This window comes from Mirounga leonina, unplaced genomic scaffold (genome assembly GCF_011800145.1).
Source record: "Mirounga leonina isolate KUSES-001 unplaced genomic scaffold, KU_Mleo_1.0 Mir_84, whole genome shotgun sequence".
Classification (NCBI taxonomy): domain Eukaryota; kingdom Metazoa; phylum Chordata; class Mammalia; order Carnivora; family Phocidae; genus Mirounga; species Mirounga leonina.
This window is the reverse complement of record NW_023270827.1, coordinates 255,540-279,341: the sequence shown is the minus strand read 5'-3', so window position 1 is coordinate 279,341 and position 23,802 is coordinate 255,540. Positions and strand designations below refer to the sequence as shown.

General features: G+C 38.3%; 1 long non-coding RNA gene and 1 other non-coding gene across 2 annotated transcripts in view; both read left to right on the top strand.

Moving 5' to 3' along the window:
* The first annotated feature begins 5,991 nt into the window (after positions 1-5,991).
* LOC118002899 lies at positions 5,992-6,098 on the top strand. Its single transcript, XR_004677205.1, has one exon. It is a non-coding gene; the product is annotated as a U6 spliceosomal RNA (small nuclear RNA).
* A 174-nt stretch (positions 6,099-6,272) lies between these two features.
* LOC118002876 overlaps positions 6,273-23,802 on the top strand; it is a 34,723-nt gene continuing 17,193 nt past the window's right edge. The window contains exons 1-2 of the long non-coding RNA XR_004677198.1: positions 6,273-6,289; positions 12,633-12,787. This is a non-coding gene — a long non-coding RNA (uncharacterized LOC118002876). The remainder of the gene's footprint in view (positions 6,290-12,632; positions 12,788-23,802) is intronic.

Genomic DNA, 23,802 nt, shown 5'->3' with positions numbered 1-23,802 from the left:
GGATCATGACCTGAGCCGAAGGCAGATGGTTAACCAACTGAGCCACCCAGGTGCCCATATTTAGAGTGTTCTAAAACAGCTTTTATCTCAAGTTGCTAATCTTTCTGAAAAATGTGTGTTTCTCTCTCTCTCCCTTCCTCCCCCACCCACCCACCTATTCATCCATCCATCCATCTTTCTATCACTAGAAAGTAATGTAAGTCTAAAATTTCTTTGCTCTTAAACTTGAAGCTAATGCATTCTCTTTCAAAGACTCATTTTATTATTATTATTTTTTAAAAGATTTTATTTATTTATTTGAGAGAGAGAGAATGAGAGACAGCATGAGAGGGAGGAGGGTCAGAGGGAGAAGCAGACTCCCTGCCGAGCAGGGAGCCCGATGCGGGACTCGATCCAGGGACTCCAGGATCATGACCTGAGCCGAAGGCAGTCGCTTAACCAACTGAGCCACCCAGGCGCCTGACTCATTTTATTATTAAAGGTCAAGGGAAAACATTATGTAGTAACAGTCTTTAAAGTTTACTTTTCCTTTCCTTATCCGTTTTCCTGTGTCTAATCTACTTTTGAGGTGGGTGACCTTGCCAGCACACTGCCGCATCCTCTTGAGGACAGAAGTGTCATAATTCTAGTCCAGAAGCAGCCACATGGTAGCTTTTCATCTCTACCAGAAAGATTACAGTTTATGTTAAACTGCTTAGAAAACCGGATCCTTGAGCAGAGGCTAAACGACAGCTGCTATTAAAGGGATGGGAAAAGAAATACCATACTTCACTTATTATTTAAAGAATTAAAAAATGGCATTGTTAATGGCAAAAACAGTAAGGTGTTTTCACTTGTTTGAGGATAAATTTATGATTTCAGGATGTTTAAGTACATCTACTTAATGACTACTACAATGACCACATTGACTTCAGCTATGTATGTTCTGACAATCCCAAATCTAAATCGCTGCCCTCACCCAAGTTATATATTACAAGTTACCTGCGGGGCATTTCCATCTGGTGGTCACACTTTTTGAACTTCACACATATACAAAACCAAATTATTATCTCTTCTTCACATCCCTGCCCCAACCCCAGTTGTATTCCTCCTCTGTTCCCACCCTTGATTCATGAGTCCATCCACCCAAATTCAGGCCCTGGGCAGGCTGTGGCAGCTGACTAAACTCATGGGCTTCGGAGCAAGACTAAGTGTGTGTGAACTCTGTCACTTACCAACTGTATGACTGTGGATAATTTCTTTACCTTCCTGTGCCTCCAAATGTCCTCATCTGAAAATGAAAATAATAATTCTAAGTGTTTCATAGTGTTGTGAGGAGGATTCAATGAATTAATATATACTATGTGCTTAGAACAGTGGCTATTACATGATAAATCCTATGTAAGGGCTATTTACATATTTTGACTCCCCATATCTAATTGTCAAGTCCTATAGATTTTAACTCTGAAACATTTTCTGAAATCACCCTCTTTAGTCCTGTGCCCCAGATGCTGCCCTAATTCAAGCCTTTAATGTATTTTATTGGGATGATTGTGATGGCCTAACTGGTCTCCTTGCTTTTTGCCCTTTTTCTTTATAGCAAATGTTATATTTCTAACCCAGAACTGATTATTGTTATCATTTTTTTGCTCCCTGCTGGACCTCAATTCTTTTGTCTGCAGGGCACTGCAGTTCCACTTTCTCCAAGAAAGGCTTTTCCCCCAATCATGTGGCTTCAGTGGGAGCACCCATTTCTCTCATGGTCTGCCAGTCTCGGTCACCGTTGTTTAGACGAGGTGGGCATGTAACCCAGGCTGCCCCGATTAGAATCCTTTGCTGAGATCTTTCAAGCTGTGACTGTGGAAACAGAATCCATCTCCCTCTCATACTGAAACTGGGAAGACAACAAAGTTTAAGAACTACAGGCAATTAAGTTTCCTGCCCTGTGTAGGAAGACGACACAGGGAGCTGAAGAGATGGAGGACGGACAGGTAGTTGGCATTTAACTTTCTTCTTCCAGCTGACCCACGCTCCCTCTGTACCACAGTCTTTCTCGTGTCACATGAGTCTTCTAATAAATTCCCGTTTTGCTATTTTTTTTTTTTTTTTTGAGCTGGGTTTCTGACCCCTGCAACATTTATCACAAACACCATGGCTTCATACTCTGTTGATTTTCATCTTAAAAATTATAATAAACTTTGGTAATTTCACCACAAGTTCAAGGAATAAAAAATAAGGATATTGGTAGAGCTGCAAATGTATATGTGAGAAAGAAAACTAGGAACTGCCTGGCACCCATTGCTAGGCCTTGGAGTTCTCCCGTTGAGCATAAACAGCCTCTTAAAGCACCAATATCAAACAAGGCCACTCTGACTGTGATGAAGCGAGACAAAAAAACCCCAAGACTTTCTCCCCCTCACAAGCTTGTCTAAGTCTAGATAGAAACAAGGTCAGTCTGCAGACAATGAAAACACGCAACCTCCCCCTATTGCTTCTTTATCAATTGCATCTTTGGCCTCACTTCATTCCTCCTGTCTTATAAATATTAATCAAGATGCCCAATCATAGAATTGCCCCCACTTTCTGACACTTCTATGAGCCCTACCAAAAATCCCCTAATACAGTACAATCCTGTAAGTCCTTTTTAAAATACCTTCTTTCTCAGACACCCACAATCCCCTATGGCATATGCTTCCTCACTGCAATGAGCAAGAGACCCAGCTTGTTTAATTCCAGGTAAGTTCAGGGTGGTCTGTGGCTGGAGGGCATCAATACATGGAACATTGAAAACAGTTTTGTTGTTGAAGGGTTTTTCATTAGATTTAACCTAAAGATCCTTAAGTATATTTTGGACAGTCTTCTAGGAGCTCCCAGTGTATAATTATAGTTATAATGACTGATAAAACAAACTGTAGGTTTTGATTTTCAATTACATGTTATAGAAGAATCATAAAAGACAAGACAAAATGAAAGCACATTTCATGAAAGACATTTGTACTGCAATCTAAGTTAGAAAGCACTTTGCCTTCAAAACCAGAAAATAGTGTTAATATTTCTACTGCATTAACCAGGGACTCTTTCCTAGAAATGTAAAAGCTATAGTACTAATGCATTTTGATTAAAACCTGAAGGTGGCAGTAAATTCCTAGAAAACTAAGGTACTTAGTTTAGGATTTGTATTTTTTCTTCTAATTATTCAAATTTGTATAGTGAGCCTGCAGTTGCATTTAATTCTATTGCGTACTAATTAAGGGATCTTCAGGAAGAAGATGCAGTTCTAAACAAGGATTATATTGTTATTACTGTTTACGGACTGAAAAGAAGTCACCATGTAAAAGGCTTAGGAACATTGTAACGGATTATATGCTTTAGAGTTACTATAGAAACAAAGTATATAATTAAACAAAAGGAAACAGAACTTTTAATACAGATGAAAGTGCTCTGAATGGCATTAAATTCTATTCTTAAAATAGAATTTTTTATGGTTGTGTTTTTCCCCAAGGATCTATTTATAATCAATAGACTCCACAGACTTATTAATCAGGAAGGGCCTAACTGGTAATAATAAGATTTACAAATAGCAAATTAATAAATATTAATTCATACTGGAAAATGAATTAATTTATTGATCTTTTTTTTTAAATGGTAGAATTTTTTTTTTAAAGATTTTATTTATTTATTTGAGAGAGAGAGAATGAGAGAGAGCAAGCACATGAGAGGGGGAGGGTCAGAGGGAGAAGCAGACTCCCTGCCGAGCAGGGAGCCCTATGCGGGACTCGATCCCGGGACTCTAGGATCATGACCTGAGCCGAAGGCAGTCGCTTAACCAACTGAGCCACCCAGGCGCCCAATTTATTGATCTTTTACATAAAGATCTAAAACTAGATTGTTTCATAGTTTCTTCCCTTGAGGGTAAACACTATCACTGGTACATTGAGTTATACCAAAAGTTATTGTGAGGTTTTACTGACCTCAGTACATAGGCACAAATTATTAGAGCTTTGAAAATAAGGAACCATAAAATTTCTATAATCCTTTTAGAAAAAAGTTAAGCAAGTCCTGTATATATTAGTGTGTAAATACACAAAATAGTTAATTTTGTTGAGCAAGATAAGTGATGTTGATATTTTGAATATCTTCCTATAACTATGCTAATACACGAGTAACTATCAGTTTAGAAATTAATGGATGATTTGAATTTTCAAGGTGTTATTTCATTCCTCCATTTAATTTTATTTAACTTCATTTTTAAGGCTGTACTGTAGTAAACTATTAACCATGGTAAATGTAAATTTAATTTTATAAATCCAAGAATTTATCTTTATTCTTCTTTATGATAATCTCTTTTAGGCAGTTAGAAATTTTACATAAAGACTGAAAGAGGATTAGTTATGAGTTTGTTTTGACCAGGGAAAAATGTAAAGTTAGAAGCACAGACACACAGCATGTATTTATTCCAGAAATACTGACACCTGTTCATAATAAAAATGTCCAAAACAATTATTTTTAACATAACAATTATTCTCAACAATTATAAATGACTAGTCCATTTCATCTTCAAACAGTGTTTAGATTTGTTTGTAATACTTGAAAACTTGTAGTAAAAACAAAACAGAACAAAACTGTAGATTCTGTATAATTTTATTTTAACTTACGGTGCTTGAGTTCCATTCGGTTAGTTGGAGGACATAATAGTAAATATAACTCCCTATGTGTGATCACCATCTTAAAAATATGTACCAATGAAATCTGCATTATTTCGCTGTTGACTAGTGGTGGTTAATACTGGCTGCCAGCAGAGGGCGCTTTGAGGTTTATCTGTTAGAATGCCAACACCTTGGTGGCGGAGGAATATAGACTGTCTTCAAACTGATCTAAGAGTGAAGACATTTCTAATATTTCTTTATTCTCTCTGATTTCTTGTCTACTTTTACAAACCCCTAGACCATCTGGCAAGGGATGAGAAGGCTATCTAAAAAACCCAGCAGCAGTTCCCAGCTGACTGCATGAGCAGATGTGTAAGAAATGGTCCCGCGGGGTGAGATTTAAGGGAGGCAGGAAACTCCCTGCATTTTTTCTCTCAGCCCCTTTCAAACTCCATTGCCACCATCAGCAGTTCTCCCCTAGAGATCTGTATGGAACCCAGTAATAAAAACATGTGGTTTTAAAACAGTCTAGTTTAGTCAAGAAGAAAATGAATACCAAATGGAAAAGAGGAAGCCCAAGGGGGAATCAGTGCTGAAGTAGCCTTCTGGGCAGTGGTTGTCATGCTTTTTGACAGAGACACATATCCTAATACATTCATGTGTATGTATACATACATATACAACACATGCATCTAAAACAAAAGTATCTTGAAGCAGTATTTACCCTTACAATGTATGAAAGAGATATATATAATTTTTGTTGCCTTTTCTTTTCTTTTTCAAGTAGGCCCATGCCCAATGTGGGGCTTGAACTCAAGACCCTATGATCAAGAGTTGCACGCTCCACCAACTGAGCCAGCCAAGTGCCCTGAGATATTATTTTTAAATACTTAAATGAAATACAGAAAATAAATTCTAACAGGGTTTTTCAAGGAAACTGACAAACTTGTTTTGGTAATGTCTGTGGAAGAACAAAAGGCCAAGAATAGTCACAATGCTTCCAAAGAAGAAATGGAATTAAAATTCAGCAAGATAGACAGCAGAGATGAAGAAAAGGGAAGGTTCAAATTGAAGTGGGGTTTGGCAATAGAACCAAGAAAAGCTCAGAAAACAAGGCACCCTATTACTGAGCCCCATACAAAAAGAACTAAAGAGGGAACTCCGTGATGTTAGAGAAGGTTTTGTACCTTGCTTAGTGTAGATGTCCACGAAAACCCTTTTTATATAAAAATAAAAAGTATGAAGGTCAAATCCCATGCAAAATTATTATAATAAAAAGAGAAAAAGAAGTAGAATAACTCGTTCCTATGCCAGAAAGATATGCCCACGATACAGGTCAAAACTGTGATCTACTGTGATCACCTAAGTGAGCCTAAGCATCACATATACTACAATTGGAACAATACACAGAGAAAATTAGCCTGGCTCCCACACGAAGCTGACACGCACATTCACAAAGAATTCCATATTTAAAAACAAAAAACAAAAAAACTGTGATCTCCTGTTTTCAAAATAACTAAAAGATATTAAGAAAATGTTACAAGACATGAAAAAACAAAATGCATTAGTCTTCCCTCATTCACGGTTTCGCTGTCTGTGGTTTCAGTTGCCTGCAGTCACCTGTGGTTGGGGAGCAGATGATCCTCCTGGCAGATCATCAGAAGGTCAGTAGTCTCCTAACACTGCGTCACAACACCTACATCATTCACCTCACTTCATTTCATCATGTAGGCATGTCACATCATCGTCATAAGAAGGGGGAGTACAGTCCAATATTTTGAAAGACAGAGAAACCACATTCACAGAACTTTCATTACAGTATATTGTTATAACTGTTTTATTTCTTTATTAGTTATTGCTGCTAATCTCTTATTATGCCTAATTTATAAATTAAACTTTATCATAGGTATGTTTGTATAGGAAACTGTACAGTATATGTAGGGTTTGGTACTATCTGTGATTGCAGATATCCACTGGGGATCTTGGAACAGATTCTGCACAGATAAGCGGTATCTGCTATATATCATAATTAGAAAAACTCAGAAATGAGGTGACAGAACTCAGCAAAGAATAAAAAGTAAAAGAAAAAAGTTATTTCAAAAGTGAAGACTAAACTAGAAGGAACACAAGAGTGAACAAATGCATTACATATTGCCTTAAAAGAAACAGAAGGTGAAAAGAGGAAAATTAAAAAACAAAAAATCAATGAAGTATGAGATTAAAGGGATTCAAGGGGAAGAGGAGGTAACAAATACTGAGGATGGAAAAAGAAGACTGGTTATTACATGGATTATGGCGTCCTTGAAGAAGAAACCCAAAGTAAAAGAATGGAACAATTACTAAATACTCTAATTAAGAAAACTTTCCTGAAGTAAAAAAGATTTGAATTTCACACTGAAAGCATAACTGAGAATACTGAATTAGAAGGACCAGTGACAACACATATTCTAGTAAAATTACTGAATGAAAAGGAAAAGGAATAAGTTGGGGGAATATCGAGGAAAAAAGAGCACATGACTTATAAGGAAAAGAAAATTATCACTGGATTTTTCAACAGAGTGCTTTATCCCAGAAGAAAATGGATAAGCACATTGAATATATTTAAGGAAATAAAGTGTAAGCCAAGAATTTTATATTCAGTAAGAATGATTTCAGAGATAAAGGGCACAAATTGTTGTCAAAAAACAAGAACTCAGGGAACATTATCCCAGTGAACCCTACCTAAGGAATCTACAAGAGCATGAGCCTCACACAATCAAAATGACTAGAGACATCAAAATAAGGACTGACAAGGATTAAACATATGGCTAACATAAATTTCAAATTAAAACACCTCATTTTTCAGCCTATGTAACTTCACTGTGAGATGCTATCTCTTACAAAGTCTACTACCAATTTTTTAAAATTATCTCACCAGCAATTGTGTCACAAAAATCTTGACTTGAATAAATGCATGATTCCTATCTGATTCAGCAACGAAGTCACTCATGTCATTGATGAATTAGATTTTTTTTTTGAAGATTTTATTTATTTATTTGAGAGAGAGAGAGAGAGAGAGCTCAAGCACAAGCAGGGGGAGCAACAGAGGGAGAGGGAGAAGCAGATTCCCCGCTGAGCAGGGAGCCTGATGCAGGGCTTGATCCCAGGACCCCAGGATCATGACCCAAGCCGAAGGCAGACACTTAATGGAATGAGTCACCCAGGCACCCCTAGATTCTTTTTTTTAAAATTTTATTTATTTATTTAGAGAGTGCACATGAGTGGGGGAAGAGGTAGAGGGACAGAGAGAATCTCAAGCAGACTCCCCACAGAGTGGGGACGCCAATGCAGGCCAATCCCACAACCCTGAGATCATGACCTGAAATCATGAAATCAAGTCTTGATCATGAAATCAAGAGCTGGACACTCCACCCACTGAGCCACCCAGGCACCCTGAATGAGATTCCTTTTAACATGAATGTTGGTTGCTATTTTTGTTTCTGTTAATGAGTAAGACAAATGTGAAATAATGAAGACACGTAAGAGAAGTTCACTCATTTGTCATTGATGCAAGTGACCTCTTTGATGAACTAGGTAATAGTTTTCAAATATTTCCTCAGTTTTGGGGTCCTATTCAAAATGGCTACAGGCACAATACCCTTCTAAGTTTAATTTGCATTATTAACATTTTCTGCATCTTTTTAAAGTCCAATCATAAAAAACAACAAATCAAGTCCTAATTTGTATCATTTACCCATTTCTGTGGTGTGAATATTCCTACTATGGTTGATTTCATGCTACCAATGTGGTGTCACTGAATGCAGAGTTGAGAAACCTTGTGCGGTGCTCACCATTACATAGTAATATAGTGTTTCCACCATGTAGATGTAACAGATGTAAATAACATGAAAAGCATAGCTAGTTATAACATGTAGCAAAATAATTAGGAACTGATGAGTTTTGAGTATTTTCTACCTTTACTTTTAATATATGCAGTGGTTAAGTTTATATAATTTAATTTTGATAATATAGGTGTTTAAAAACCAGCTTGCAAATTTCCTGAATATTTAACAATTGGCTGTCCTGAGCTGGTATGAGCTGGTCCAGCACACCACTGGATAGGAGGGAGAAAGTGTAGTATGTAATGGTCTGACAAAGTAAATGGAGTATAACTATCTTAAGAATAGAAGAGTGTGTGAATTCTTAAAATGTTTTCAGGAACCATATTGGTGGTCATATTAGTATTATTATTCTGAGACTGCTGTGTGTGTAGTATGAGATAAAATAAGTAATTATGGGATATATTAATTTTATCATCCTCTACATTCTTGAGAATCAGATTTCTAATATGGAAAAAAGGAGATACAATGATAATAGAAAAGAGGTTACATAAAAGATTGAGTTGGAACTGGAACTCTCATTCTGGATGCAACAGATATTTTACATAGATTTCTTAGTTCTGTCTGCCAAATAGGCCTAAAAATAGTGATCAACCCAGTAACAATAAGCATCCTTTGTGCCCAGATTGTGGTACAATGTACAATTCTTATTACTATTTTCATTAAAAGAAACCAGAGCTTCTTAGAGAAATGGTCAAATCTAGGAGTTGGGCAAGAAATGAACAAAACAAGCCGAGAATATCCTATATTACCAGATAGAAAGAAAACTATTAAATCCTACTAGAGTCATGTCCATGATTCAGGGGCCAGCTTTAAAGGGCTCCTAGTAGTCAAACATGGGACAACTGGAGCTCAATGGTAACAGTTATTACAACAGACTGAAGCCCATCAAAATATTTAAATTGCAAAGTTCATAATGATTGTGTGTGTGTGTAACTTTTGGAAATGATAAAGAAACCATTTATTATCTTGAAAACTGATGGATAAAGGAAAGGAATCCCAACATCTATCCTGCCTTTCCTATATGAATTGCATATAGGATTGGTGATAAAAGAGTAGATGGGGGTATGTGTGTTACTATAAAGGTAATCCAACAAATAAAATGACAGAATTTGCATATCACCATTTGGCAATTTCTAATGAATGGCTATAAGCACAAAACATCAATGGCTGCTAAGTTCACAAAATAAAGAGATAATCAGAATTACACGCCTCTTATAAGTTCTGTACTTGCGTCTGATACAGTCTCTGGATCCAGCTCACAATTTGCAGAAAATTCAAGAGGACGGAAGAAAATCTTGGGTTGTATTAAGAATATGCAATCAGGAAAATCCAGTCTGTGGGAAACTCTACAGGGCAAATGGCCCAGGTTCCTCAACTGAAAAACTGAAAGGAAATAAAGGGATAGAAGAACTTATAGTGGAGGAGATACTTAAGAAGATGTATAAATTTTTTTTAAACCAGGCAAGACTAACTGACAGTGTGATGGGATCCATGTTTGGGTGACAAAACTATTTTTACAAAGCAAGTAAGCAATTGTCATAAAAGCCAGATGGTGGTTATTCATGTGAGCAGAAGAGTTGTGACTAGGATGGAACACCTGGAAGCAGCTTCTGGAGCTGCTAGCAACAATCCACTTCTTGACCAGGGTGATGTTTGCCTTATGATAATTTCTGGGGTTATACATTTGTTTTATATGATTTTTATATCTTCACTTTTATGATAAAATGATTCTAAAAAATTATTTCCAGGTGGATTTTTGGCTTGCACAAACATACTCGACCATCTTACCTATGAACCAGGCCTCAGTTTTTTCTTCCTGTCAGCTAATTGTAGGAAACATCTACTAGGCCACAGATGTGAGCTGAGGGAGAGGTGTTGGTGCAACAGAGGCAGGCAACACAAACACAAACATGTTTGTGTTATTTCTCTCTGCCCTCTGGATCTGTGCAATCCTTTCTGTCTCCCCTGCCCCAACTTACTTATTACTGAATGCAACTCTTGCTGAATAGCTCTGGCCACATAGTCACTTCCTGTCCCCTGGTCAGGTGCTCAGTCTCTACAAAGGCCCAACAGCAAGTCAGAAGCTGCTTTTCAAATGATGTCGAATTTTCTGCTGTTGTTCCAGAACACTGGAGGTCTGCAGTCCAGCTCTCCTATTTGAGACTTGTGAGAGACTGCAAAGCATCCTCGTCTACCACAGACGCGTCCAGCACACAGTATTTGCTGGATTGTAACCTACACGCCAGGGTTGTGCTGGTAGCACAGACTGCGTCTGCCGCAGACCCCTCTCTGACTCTTACTCGCAGCATTTGGAGTCACCTGAGCAATGGGTTGGATTCCCAAATGTGTACACGGTCTCCAAAATCTGAAGATGGCTACCACTCATTGTGCCTTTCGTACTAGAAGATGCAAGGTTCAGTAAGGTGTTCTTTACCTTGGATAGTACACCTCAGCATGACCCCCATCCAGTCTCAGTCAGGACAGTAACTTCATTAATGGGGCAGGTCCTCCAATCACTGCAGGGTCTTCTTCCACTTTCTAATGCCCATGTTTCTTATCAGAGCATTTAGAGTACTTGCCCCTTCCCCCCCACCCCACCCCCAATGCCCTGGGTTGATTAATAATTTTTTTTTAAGATTTTATTTATTTATTTGAGAGAGAAAGAATGAGAGAGAGCAAGCACATGAGAGGGGGGAGGGTCAGAGGGAGAAGCAGGCTCCCCGCCGAGCAGGGAGCCCGATGCGGGACTCGATCCCGGGACTCCAGGATCATGACCTGAGCTGAAGGCAGTCGCTTAACCAACTGAGCCACGCAGGCGCCCTTGTCAACAACTTCTTTACACAGCCTATTATTAAGAGCTACTGAAACCTGTTGCCAGTGGGTTTTTTTTTTTTTTAAGTTTTATTTATTTATATGAGAGAGAGAGAGAGCATGGAGGGGGAGGGTCAGAGGGAGAAGCAGACTCCCTGCCGAGCAGGGAGCCCGATGCGGGACTCGATCCCGGGACTCCAGGATCATGACCTGAGCCGAAGGCAGTCGCTTAACCAACTGAGCCACCCAGGCGCCCCTGAATCTTAATTTTCAAGTCCTATGTCTGCTCTATTTGTTACTATGAACAAAATCTACAGCAGACACCTTAGAGACTAAAGTTTCCAAATTTTCTGCAATACTGTAAGATTTTATAAAAGTATAGTTTAAATCTATTGGTTGATTTATATAAATAATTGAACACACAATATTCCACATTTCTATAATTTTTTTTTTTTTTTTACACTATGATTTTCTCTTTCGTACGTATTTTGATATGACTGTCAAGGTTCTCCAGAGAAAGAGAACCAACAGGATTTATAGAGGAAGAGTTTTATTATATGGAATTGGCTCACTTGATTATGGAAGCTGGGAAGTCCAACCATCTGCAAACTGGAAATCCAGGAAAACGGATGGTGGAATCCTGTCACCAGAGACGGGTTCTTGGGCCCCACAATAGAAACTACCAGGCTGGGCCCAAAAGTCAAAGGGACATGCAAGGCTCTATTCGGGCTCCAGCATGAGCTAAACGAAGACAGAGAATCAACATAAAGTAATTTAGGTGCCTTCCTGCAACAACCGTAAGACCCCGCCTATATACATAGAAAAATTCACTTTGCTGTCCAACATGCTGCCGAGGGAAAAGCCGGGGGTGAGGTGGGGGGGGAAGTGCTTCCTCCTGATTGGCTCGAGGGGCCTCATTCTAATTAGTTGGAAGCGCTTGGTCTTGATTGGTTGGAAGGACCTATCCTGATTGGTTGGTATTGGCAGGGAATTCAGGCAGCTCATTGGTGCTTTTTGGATTCCCCTTATATATAGCCTGCATCCTGCTCTTGCTCGGTGGGACAAGCGGATTAACGGGAACAGGAAACAGGAGCGCCCTGGCTACATAATGTTTTTCACCTGGGGCTTGTTCCGATAGTCCCTCACTGTCTCAACCCCACGCTAAATCCAAAGGCCCTAGAAGCCGAGGAGCAGATGGCATAAAGACAGTAACAAGGGCAAGAGAAGACTATGTTCCAACTCAGCAGGCGGACAGGAAATAAGAAGGGGCGAATTCCTCTTTCCTCCTTCATTTTGTTCTATTTACACCCTCAAGGATTGGATGATGCCCACACACAGTGGGGAGGGCAACCTACTTTTCCGAGTCCACCAGTTCGAATGCTCATCTCATCTGGAAAAACCCTCACAGACACACCCAGGAATGTTTAATCTGGGCACCCTTTGGTACATAAAATGAATCATCACAGGCAGGTAACTGTCTATTTTTTATTTCGTTGATAATATTTGAATTGTTTCCAAATGAATTTTTGAATTTGGGAGTTTTAAAGCTTTCATTTGTACGTATATAAGAAATTGAAATGTTTATTTGGATTTTGCAGATTTGTTAAAATATTTAAAGAAAACATTTATTACTAGGTCTGGCACATATATTTTTCTTTATTTAAAAATAAAGTAGTTTAGGGGTGCCTGGGTGGCTTAGTAGGTTAAGGGTCTGCCTTGGGCTCGGGTCATGATCCCAGTATCCTGGGATCGAGTCCGCATCCAGCTCCTTGCTCAGCCTCCCGGGAGCCTGCTTCTCCCTCCGCCTGCCGCTCCCCTTGCTTGTGCTTGCTCTCTCTCTCTCAAATAAATAAATAAAATCTTTTTTTTTAGGTAGTTTATGGGGCACCTGGGTGGCTCAGTTGGTTAAAGCATGTGCCTTCGGTTCAGGTCATGATCCCAGGGTTCTGGAATCGAGCCCCACGTTGGCCTCAAGGAGCCTGCTTCTCCCTCTCTCTCTGCTGCTCCCCCTGCTTGTGCTCTCTTTCTCTGGCTCTCTCTCTCAATAAATAAATAAAATCTTAAAAAAAATAATAAACATCTTAAAAAAAAAAAGTAGGTTAGGGACACGCGGCCAGCTCAGTCGTTGGAGCATGTGGCTCTTGAGCTCTGGGTTGTGTTCAAGCCCCACATTGGGTGCAGACATTACTTAAAAAAAAAAAAAAATGAAGTAGTTTAATAAAGTCTAAGATTATTTATTATTGCAGTGAATGCTAGTCTTTTTTAAAGATTTATTAATTTATTTGAGAAAGTGTGTGCCTGTGAATGAGGGGAGGGGCAGAGGGAGAGAGAGAGAGAGAATCTCAGACTCCACACTGAGCATGGAACCTGACTCAGGCCTGGATCCCAGGACATCAGGATCATGACCTGAGCCGCAATCAGGAGTCAGATGCTCAACCTACTGAGCCACCCAGGCACCCTTTAATATTATTACTATTTAAATCTCTAGATCCAGCACTTGAACTTGAACACAGCTCTATATTTTTGCTCTATAATTTTTTTACTTTATAATTGTTTTCTTCTAATAATAAAACCATCCTTTTATAGAAAAATTTGTACCAGTTCTGTTATAGTGTTACAATGATTATACTAGAAAAATGTCCCATTTCCTAATATCCCTTCTAGCAAGCACGCTGAAAGTTTGTAATGAGATATTTAAAAGTCTTGAAAATCCTAATACTTTTTTGCTAACAGCAGAAGAAAAATGCTTTCTTAGTTCTCTTCATAACCAACTGTGAATTATAAACTTAAACTGTGGAACATTCAACATTCTCACAGTGATCATATTGATCATCAGATTCCAAAAATCAAGAAAGATGCCAACAAAAAAAAGATTGAATGACTCTTTCTTAGGTAATGTGTGTATTAATCATGTGTGCTCTACTGTGTCTCTCAGACCACTGTTAGTAGTTGGCTGCAGTGGTTGTTGCAATACGCACATTTCTTGCTAAGGATCCTTGTTTTGCACTCTGATATTTTCTATTCTATGGTGGTAGCCAGTTTCCAAGATAGATTCCAGTGTTCTCAACTCCTGGTATTCACATCCTTGCGTAGTCCTCTCCCACACTCAATATGATTGAGCTGTGCAGCCAATTGGGTATTATCTAAATGATGGTGTGTGACTTCTGAGGCTTGGTCATGAAGGACATTGTAGTTTCTGCCTTGCTGTCTCTTGGATCGATCACTCTGGGAGAAGCTGGCTCCTGTGTCACGAAGACACCCAAGCAGTCCAATGGAGGGGTCCACATGGTGAGGAACTAAGACATTCTGATAATAGGGCACCTTGTCAAACTTGTGAATGAGCTATCATTTCAAGAATGTTATAGGGGCGTCTGGGTGGCTCAGTCTATTGAGCATCTGCCTCCGGCTCAGGTCATGATCTCCAGGTCCTGGGATCGAGTCCTGCATTGGGCTTCCTACTCAGCAGGGAGTCTGCTTCTCTCTCTTTCTCTCTCTCTCTCTCTCTGTCCCTCAGCCCCTCCTCACTGCTCATTCTCTCTCTCCCTCAAATAAATAAATAAAAATCTTAAAAAAGAATGTTATATAAATGAAATCATACGGTATGTAGTTTTTTGGCTTGGCTTTTTTAACTCAGCATAAATCTCTGTCGTGGGACCACGGCTTTTTCTGTGGTATTTGGCTAGAAGTTTTCTGTCTTGCTAGACTGTCTCTATCCTGGTACTTTGGCTGTAGAGGGCAGGTTATTGGGGGGTGCTTTTTTGGTCTGCACCCACTGACGGGGGCGATAACAGGTTGTCTTGGCTTTTTCAGCTCCCAAGTCTGAGATTATATGAGACAAATAAAACAAAAAACCCCGGGGAACTCATCATCATGTTGTTCCTCATATCCTAAGTCCTTTAGCCAGTCTGTGTGTCTTTTCCACCTTACAGAGTCTTCTTATGTTTGTTTTACATGTTTTTCAGTCTTAGTGGAAGAAATAGGGAAAATTAGGCCTGCTCCATCTTCTTGGAAGTGGAAGTCCCCAGGGCTGCCCTCTTCACTACATGAAAGGAAAATGATTTTTTATGATGTAGCTTTCTGCTTTTTTGTCCTTCTGGTTTGAATATTTTAGTTGCAGGAGAGAACATGTTGATCTTTATCCATTTGTCCAACAAATAGAAATAAACTAGCTCTTTGGATTGTCCATGTTACTTCTGGTTGTTTTTATACTTACTTGGATGAATTGAGAGAAGTGCATGAGAGAGTCTGGAGGGTCATGAGCAAGCAGTCTTGCTCTGGTTCCTAAGGTATTTTTAGAAACCTCATACTCAGCAAAAACCTCTTCCACCACTGAATTCTATCCCCAAAGTCTGATAAAATGTTTTCTAATTGACAAGTTTAACATGGGCTCTATTGTCTAAGTAAACACAGCGAATGACAGACAATTCCTACATTCCTTGCTCTTGAATTGTGCTGCCCCTTATGAATGACTGATCAGTTTGGGGGAACTCAGCCAATACAGTACAGACAGCTTTCTGTAATTTCAGGTAAAGCCTTCAGGTTCATCCTGAGTGATGCATAGGAAAGTATGTTTGAATTAGCACAGAGCCAAAATTGAACTGGGATCCATTCTTCACACAGGGTGTGGAGAAATCCTACCCCACCAGTGCAATGAATTATTATAAGATCAGAATTACCCACTTTTAATATAAAAAGACATCCAAGCTGAGGATAACGTCTTAGACCCCTAATTCAGTATTTTAACTTGACTTCCTCTTTGCGTTCCCCAAAGGAAAACAGCGTCAGCGTTAAACTGGATTGTGGGCTTTTGCCCACAGTCATTTGAACTTCCCTGTCTTTTTCCTGCTTTATCTTTGCTTTATTTTTCAGAATATGCATGATCTTTTTTCTGTGATCTCTCTATGCTTTCTATTCATTTAATCTTGTCTATAAGAATACCTCAGTATATCCAGTTTTCCTACCCTTCTCCCAGCCTTCCTAAGATCGATTATATCACAGTCACCTGATATTAGTGACAACTACTACTTTTTATACTGTCTTTGTACCCAGAGCTACCTTCTTTCAGTAGTAACTGCAAAAGAAGCCAGAGAACAAACTGTCCTTGTTCTTCCAAGGTAATTTTAAGGCTTTTGTTGCGAGTGCTAGTCTTGTTCCACCTAACCCACTTTCTTTCCTTTTTTCTATTTCACATGAGTATTTACTTGTCTTGCTTATCAAGACCTGGTTATTCCTACACCTTTGCAGTGTAACTTTGATCTATTTATTTCTAGAACCTTGAGTTTTTCTTGGCATTGGTATCTCAGATTCCCTTGGCTAAACTGATCTGTTTTCCAGCCTGAGGCTTACTTAAGACCAAGAGTTCGTGGAATCTTTACTGTCTGACTGCTAGACTTTGGCTTATTTTTGAACATCCACCTCAGTGACTAGCTTTGGGTCATTTAACATGTTTCTGCTCTTCACCCTTCCTCACATAATCACATGTGGCAACTTTGTGAAATGTGAACTCCTTTTTGTCACACTTGAACTTATGACCCTATCCAACCCTCTCCAGGCCTACGTTTACACTTGGAAAATTTGACTTTCCACATACAATTGATCATGAAACCCTGTCAATTTTGTGTTCTAGAAATTTCTAAAACCTGCTCCCTCAGAATTATATAGGACTGCTTCAGCTGCAAATTAACAGTAACACAATTCAAGCTAGCTTTTCAAAAAAAGGAAGTTTATTCTTTACTACTAGAAAAGTCTAGAGATTAACTAAAATTAATTAGACCCATATATTCAAACAGTATCATCAGGAACCTGCCTCTCTGGTTCCTTCTGTGCAGCTTCACTCTTTGGCAAGCAGAATTTTTTTTTTCTTTTTCAAACTTTATTTCAACATAACTATGCTTACAGAAATACACTCATATTGGTTAATAGAATGCAATTTAAGTTTAACTTATCCTACACAATTTGGACCAGAGACTTGGTACATGGTTTAAGCTTAAAAAAAAAGTATTTGCAGTCTGGTTTATTTTTCATCTATTACAAATGTATATAAAAGATCCTCCCATTCAAATGCTGCTAAAGCAGGCAGCAAGAACCTTGAGATAGTAACCTTTGGTTTGTTTCGGAAAAATAACACCTATTGCACTGTAAAAGTTTATAAAATCGGTACAACAAAACATTATTGTAAAGTTTCAATGCCAGTTTACAAAGATCAATTAACTAATGGATGTTGGAAAGGGTGGGGAGAGCTTATGTACATAAGTGAAAATGTAAAAGCTATCGATTTAGTTAAAATTGCATGTAGATTGCAAGTCTACACAAACGAAGATTCAGATAATTTATTGCATCGCAAGCAGAATTTTTTATGGTGGGAAAGATGGTGCTCTGCAGCTCCAGGCTCACACAGTGCTTACAGACATGCCTCTGGGTAAGGAAATTGGGGGACTGGGGTGCAGAGGCGGGAAGGAGACCGACTTTGGCAGGATTTGAACTTTTTTACCTTGTGCTGATTAAATAAGTGCACTGATAGATCATTACAAATTGTATTACAAATTGGAAATTCAATCCGTAGAGATAATGAGCTAAGTAGAAAATAAAAACCCTGTCAATTAGGGAGAAGGTGAGAAGGTAAGGACAACAGTAGCAAATACTGTCCAGGGTACAAGCAGGTGAAGAACTGAAAAGTGTCAACTGGATTCAAGAACATGGAGGTCAGTGATGAGTTTGACAAGGGGAAGTTTGTTGGGACAAATAGCCAGAATGTGGTGGGTTGTGAAATGAAGGGGAGCAGAAAGGGAGAGAGCACGTAGGAGGGGAAATATTGGAAGACTGATGGGAAGGAGCCAGTGGAGTGAGGCAGTTTGAAGATACAGGATAGAGTAAGGCACTTGAGAAGTCATAAGAGGTAGGCCACTTCTTCCTCTGAAACAGGAGGGAAGAAAAGAAGATTCATACATAGATAGATTTGTGTTATTGTTCTGGTGGCAGGAATTTGAGGGGGTCCTTTGATGGCTTTTGTTTCTCTATGAAAACAGAAGTCTGATTGCCTCAGATTACCTGCTGAGTGATTCTGCAGGGCTGAGTGGGGAGGGATGTGTGTGTGGCAGAATTCAGAAGTTTGAGAAGAATAGAGAAGATTTTTATCTATGTTACAGAGATGTGGAGAATAGAAAAGTAAGACAACTAGAAAAACATAATTCTGTAGTTTCTTTTCAGTGCTGAGAGCCCATTTGAGGTTGATGACCATAAAATTATAGTAGCTTCCATCTACTTGACTGTGATTTTTCTCCAGCAAAGCTCATAGGACAGTTGGAGGAGGTAGGGAGTTGGTGTTACCCAGGGTCAGAAGGACAATGGAACAATGGAATTTAAAGCTGCCTTCTTAATCTATATAGTCTGTTCTGCCTTCGACAACATTTTCCATTTCTTCCATAGATACTCATCTGATCAAATAATGCTTGTCATTTTTATTTTCTTAGAAAATTCTATATTTCATATATATATTTTTAAAGTTTTAGCATGAAGTTGTAGACAGTATTTTGTAAAGAAAAAAATCTTCCAGATCTATCATTATAGCCTTATTTCATTCCTTACTTTCTGTATGTATTTGTTCTTTTTTCTTGATTAGCTAGAGGTTTTTTCGTTTTTCCTCCTCAGAGAACCCATTCTTAGATTTTTTTCAATTCCACTCTTTTTAAGCCACCTTTAATGTTGTTCGGCCTCTTTCTGTTTCCTGCATTAGACAGCTGCTGTGGGGGGAAGAAGGACACATTTCACCCATCCTTGTACCTCTGATAACAGTGGACTCTGATGTCTTCCACAACCTTGGGATTCAATTCATTTTTATGGGAATGGCTTAAATTTTAATGTGTGATTATTTTCCTTTAGACTCTGTAAAAGAAACTAGGGACTTCATTAAATTTGCCCTAGTTTTTTGGTTTAGGACTTAAACGTATGGTTTTTCCACTTCCAACAAATTAGTGGAAAATTTTAACACATTTTATAGGTTAAAGGACTGTACTTACTGTGGCAATGTGGGAAAGGGAGGAGATACCAAAAAGCTCTATTTTATGGTTTCTGAAACTGGAATTAAGAGCTGATATTTAAATTGTTATCCCTCTATCAACTTGGTGGCTTTGGGTATAACTTCAGTGCAGAGTACTAGGTGGTGTGTATACAACAGAACTGAAGAGGTTAATTTTCCTTCTGCAAAAATGTTTTGGTAGAATGTTAGTGAGTGGGTGGGATAATGGGCATGTGGGCACTCTTGTACACTGTATGGGGAGGTGAATATCATTATGGCCTGCATGAAAAGCCATTTGGCAACATCAAAAGCCTTACATATGTGCATATTTATATGTCCCAGAAATACTGCTGCCAAGAAAGTATCCTATGGCAGTAATTTAGACAAGAGGGCAAAGATATATGTATATACATAGATATTTATTGCATTACTGTTTTGAGTAGAAAATGGAAACTGAAAATTTTGAATCATAGTGCTTTGTATAGATTCTAATATAGCTATATAATAGCTGGCTTATTATCTAAAAACAAGAATGTGTGTGTATAAATATATATATTATATGTAATTATAATATATGTGATTCACATTTAAAAACCTGGAAAGGGGTTTTAGTCAAGGTAGAAGCAGGGTACAGAAGGCACACTCAACTTGAGTAATGTGAGAGAGTTCAGTATCAGGATTATTCACAAGGTATAGGCAGGATATAGGGAAACAACAAGGAATGGTATAGAACCTGTGGCTGGTGAGGGTGTGGAGGATAGGATATTCTTACCACCTGCAGGTCTGCCTGAAGGGGCTGGGGGAAGGGGCTGTGAGGCAGGGAGAGCTATGGGGAAACACCTCTTGACAGGATTGATGACTTTTTCTAAAGGTGTGTAGCCTTCCCACAACAACTGTACAGTGTGGGTGCTAGGGAGTGAGTTTTTTGTCCTCTCCTTCCACCCCCTACTCTCTTTACCAATGTTCTTCATTCACTGAGCTCAAGCAGAAATCAGGCTGCAAAGGGATTCTTTGATGCCATCTGTATAGGTCAGTCTCCTAAGGCACAGAGCAGGGTGGCAGGATTGAGAGGGGATCTGGAGGGGCAAATAGAAAATGGCCAGTTCAACAGAGGTATACCGGTATGTTAATAGAGGTAGTCCTGGGCAGTGGGATTATGGGTTGATATTCTTCTAATTTTTTGAAAATGAACACGTATGACTTCTGTAATTTTTTTAAAAGTTTAAAAGGTTTTTTTTCTTACCTTAGGCATAGTTTATCTTAAATCATCTGAAAATTATGAACTTGCTTTGCCAAAATTCAGTTGTTTTATACCTACACAGCTGAATGCCCTCTCTTAACCCTTAGCCCTTACTTACTTAAAAATATCCTCAGGGTTTCTTTAGTTAGAAAACAAAAAGTTTGCCTGATTCCCCAATGTTAGCATTTGGGGGTGGGGTGGGGAATTGGATTTATTTGGGAATTCTGATTGCCTCTTGATGAAATTCTTGGGGCCACTGTGACATTTAATGTCATTATATATAAAAGCAGCCTGAATTTCTCAGAAGAAAGGAGCTTTAAAAACACAATCTAATTCTATAATCCTGATAGAATATAGAATTTAGTTGGGTTAATAGCATCATTAAAGCATTCTTCTTTTTTTTTTTTTTTAAAGGTATGGGTCTTGCCTTTATTTTTTTTTAAGATTTATTTATTTATTTATTTGATAGAGACAGAGAGAGAGAGAGAGCATGAGCTCTGGGGGAGGGGCAGAGGGAGAAGGAGAAGGAGACTCCCCGCTGAGCAGGGAGCCCTGTGCGGGGCTCGATCCCAGGATCCTGGGATCATGACCTGAGTGGAAGGCAGACGCTTAACCAACTGAGCCACCCAGGCGCCCCGCATTGTTCTTGAAATGAATTTATTAGGCCAGTTTAAGATAAAATAGCCTACATTATGTCCTTCAGTGGCATATAAGGAAACATTTATATTATTAATTTGTGAATACTGCTCCCCCATGGAGCAGCTTTAATATATACTAATTTTCTTCTTTTATTTTGAGATCTTAGGATCTTGATAATAATGTATAATCTAAAAATGTTGATATTGCCTATAGTTAACTAAAAAATGAGCAATGTCTTCGAAAGGTCTACCTTCAATAGAAAGTGTTTTGTATAATTGACCCAACTATGCATTGTTAAACTTTCTCCTCTTTTTCTCAGCTATTGCTTTTCTCTTTATTGCCACAATTTTTTGAATTACATTTTCTATTAGTGCCTTTTCTGGGAAAAAGATGGGATGTAAAGATGTCATCTTTCCAAAACCAGTGATTAAAAAAAAGCTTAAAGTCAACCAGAGAAGAAAAAAGACATTGTATTAATTTCCTATAGTGGCTAACAAATTACCTGAGGAGCTTAAAGCAACCCAAATGTATTATCTTAGAGTTTTGTAGGTCAGAAGTCTGACATGGGTTTGACTGGGCTAAAAATGAGGTATCACCAAGGGCTGCATTCCTTTCTGGGAGTTATAGGAAAGAACTGTCTTCCTTGTCTCTTTCAGTGTCTAGAGGCCACTCATGTTCCTTGGCTCATGGCCCCTTCCTCCATCTTCAAACCCAGCCCTAGCATCTCTGTGATCTTTCTTCCGTAGTTACATTTCTTTTTCTCACTGTATTCTGCCTCTGTCTTCCACTTTTAAAAACCCTTGTGATTAGATTGAACTCACACAGATAATGCAGGATAATTTCCCTATTTTAAGGTCATCTGATTAACAATCTTTACTCTATCTGCAAATTTAATTACCTTTTGCATCTAACCTATTCATAGGTTTCATGAATTAGAACATGAGTATTTCTGAGAACCATTTTTCTGCTGACCATAGTCCATTTTTCTGTCCCCCAAGTATATCTATACATGTCCCACATGTAAAATACATTCACCCCATCTCAAGATCTCCAATTACTGCATCAACACAAAGTAAAGAATTTCATCTAAGTCTCATTAGCTCAAAAGTCCCAAATCTCATCATTTAAATCAGGTATGGCTGATTTTTTTTTTTCTTACCTCATACATATTACAAACAGAGGAAACAAGATAAAGATGACTGTAGATTTCTCATCTGACACAATGCAAGTGAGAAAATAGTGGAGCAACCTACTTTTAAGTAGTGAGGGGAAAAAATTGTCAGTCTAGAATTCTATACCCAGCAAAAATATACTTATTTTATTCAATTGAAAAGAAGGTAGAAAAAGAGGAAAAAGGGAGAAGAACAGATGGACCATCTAGAAAAAAACAGTAATGTTATAGACTATAACTTAACCACATCAATGACGGCATTAAATGTAAATGGTCTGAACACCCTAATTGTAAGGCATAGATGATCATATTGAATAAAAGCAAAACTCAATAATATGCTGCTTACAAGAAACACAGTTGAAATATAAGACACAAATAGGTAAAAAGTAACAAATAGGAAAAGATATTTCATGCTGATATTAATTATATAAAAGCTGGAATGGTTACTGATAGCAAACAAAGTAGATTTAAGTACAATGACTATTAGTAGGGATGAAGAATGTGATTTCATAATGATAAAAGACTCAGATTATCATGAGGCAAAACAATCCAAAACATTTATACAGCTAGCAGAAATTCAAAATACAAGAAACACAAACTGATGGGACATCAAGGAGTAGACAAATGCACAATTATAGTCAGAGATTTAAAAACCTCTCTCTCAATAATTAATAGAACAACTAGACAGAAAATAAACAAGGACATAAAAGACTTGAACAATACTATTAACAAACTTCAACTAATTGACATTTTTATTTTTATTTATTTATTTTTTTAAAAGATTTTATTTATTTATTTGAGAGAGAGAGAATGAGAGAGAGCAAGCACATGAGAGGGGGGAGGGTCAGAGGGAGAAGCAGACTCCCCGCCGAGCAGGGAGCCTGATGCGGGACTCGATCCAGGGACTCCAGGATCATGACCTGAGCCGAAGGCAGTTGCTTAACCAACTGAGCCACCCAGGCGCCCTAATTGACATTTTTAAAAACCCCATCCAAAAACATCAGAATGCATATTCTTTTCATATGCAACAGATCATTTACCAAGATAGACCATATCTTGGGGTATAGAACATGTTTAAATGAGTTTAAAGGCCTTCATGTCATAAAAACATACCTTCTCTGGTCACTATGGAGTTAAGTTAGGCATCAATAACCAAAAGATCTCTGGAAACTAAAGAACACATTTCTAAATCCTAAATAACCCATGGAACAAAGAAGAAATCAAAAGAAAAATATAACTATTTTGAAGTGAATTAAAAGGGAAACAGAACACACCAAAATGTGTAGGATACTGCTGCTGAAGTAGTACTTAGTGGGACATTTATAGTACCAAGTGCCTACATTAGAAAAGAAGAAAAGTCTCAAATAGAAGATCTCAGCTCCCACTTAGGAAACTAGAAAAAGAAGAGCAGATTATACCTA